Below are 1,815 nucleotides of genomic sequence, written 5' to 3'. Positions count from 1 at the left end.
GAACATGGGCCCCATGGAGAGGCACGAAGCTCAACTGCACATCTGCACATTGTTCCTCTTATAAATATTCATACTGGGATATGATTTGGTGCTGCTCCCCTGAAAGATACATTTGCAGAACCGACTCAAATTAGAAGCATTATAAGCACTATAATGTAGCAATGGCTCATCCAGCTCTCTACACTATAGAGAGATCTGTGGTGTAGACATTTCCACAATGACCAAAGATATGTGTACAAGAATGGTGACTGCAGCATTCTTTGTAATCCTAAAACCATGAAACCAACCTCATCTCAAAAACATTTTTTTTTTTTTTTTTTTGAGATGGAGTCTCGCTCTGGAGTCTGCTCCAGGCTGGAGTGTAGTGGTGCGATCTCAGCTCACTGCAGCCTCCACCTCCCAAGTTCAAACGATTCTCCTGCCTCAGCCTCCCGAGTAGCTGGGACTACAGGTGCGTGCCACCATGCCTGGCTAACAAAAACATTTTGAAGAGGGTTAAATAAATCCTGCACAAACTGAGGAAAAATACTGTTTTCAAAAATGATGGAGAGGATCCCTGTCATGATGAATGATTCCACTGGTCACGTTATTGATAGAGCAATCAGGAAATCCAGGCACGTCCTGGAGGTAATACTGGACTCCTACTACTAAAATATGAAAAAATGGACGCCTGTAAATTACTCGTTTAAGCGTATAACAGACTGAATTAGAATTTTATCACACCAGAAGTGGGTTCCTAGGTCTCTGTTTCAGGATTCCTTAGTTACACTGGTGTACACCTGGCATTTCAGGAGATACCCCGTTAAGAATCTGGTAGGGGAGGTGGGCTGGGCCTTGACATGGATCAGTCATAAATGAGTGTCTTGGGATTCCGGGAAGATAAAATCCTCTCCATTCATCTAGTGTTTGCCAATGCGTGAATGCTTTAAAAGTTCCAAGAGTCGTCCCTGGGTGGGCTCGAACCACCAACCTTTCGGTTAACAGCCGAACGCGCTAACCGATTGCGCCACAGAGACAACCGCTCCCGACTTTACTGGGCGATGCAGGAAGGGCTACTCACTAAACTTGCTCCTTTCCGTCCATTCTCGGGGCCCGCCCGGCAGGACGACTGAGCAAGGCCTTGGAAAACCAGAGAGATTAGTTCGGTGAGTCGCGCTGGTCACGCTGGACACCTGCGCGTTAGGAGATTCTGGAGCCAGAGGAACAGCCGAATGGCCTCCGCCCGCCCCGCCCCTCGCCTGCTTCAGGAGCTTCCGGAAACTCCCCGGTGGGCGACCCAGCCCGAGCCGCCTGGGGGCTCAAGGGAAGCTGAAGGCCCGGTGGGCTCCCGGGATGGTTCTTCCCGTTCTTTGCGCCGCCTTCACCCAGTGAAGGAGCCTGTGCCCACCCTGCCCAGTCGCTTTCGGGGCTGCTGAGGAGCTTCCGCTGCCATCTTCGGATCCTGTGTTCCGCACGGGGGCTCCACCAGGGCAGAGATGGTGGTGAGGGTCGCTCGTGGGTCCCCTCGCGGGGAGCAGGGTCTGGCACTCGCCAGGGCGCACGACTAGGACTTGTCAATGAATTCATCGTCGCCTTTAGTTTTTAGTCCTTTGAAGAGCCCTGAGAGTGGAAATGAAGAGATTTTTTTCCACGGGGACGTTCTTTTTACAAAGCGTTGATTTCTCTGCACCCCGCAGGGCGGGCAACTGGCAGGGCCTCCGGCGCACCTTCTTCGCGGTGGAACCGCGGGGGCTCAGCTGGGCGGTGGTCGGGCCGTGGGGCGGCAGGGCGAGCGCAGGGGAAGGGAAAAGCAAAAGCTGGGAAAGAAGCCGAGGA

The 1,815-nt window shown here is 52.7% G+C and overlaps 1 non-coding gene across 1 annotated transcript; it reads right to left on the bottom strand.

Annotated features, from left to right (window-relative positions):
- Positions 1-942: 942 nt before the first annotated feature.
- Positions 943-1,016, bottom strand: TRNAN-GUU. The gene has a single exon. It is a non-coding gene; the product is annotated as a tRNA-Asn (tRNA).
- Between the last annotated feature and the right edge of the window lie 799 nt (positions 1,017-1,815).

Source organism: Piliocolobus tephrosceles, unplaced genomic scaffold, assembly GCF_002776525.5.
Source record: "Piliocolobus tephrosceles isolate RC106 unplaced genomic scaffold, ASM277652v3 unscaffolded_30467, whole genome shotgun sequence".
NCBI classification, from domain to species: domain Eukaryota; kingdom Metazoa; phylum Chordata; class Mammalia; order Primates; family Cercopithecidae; genus Piliocolobus; species Piliocolobus tephrosceles.
Note: the sequence above shows the minus strand (reverse complement) of the source record. Positions and strands in the feature narration are given on the sequence as shown.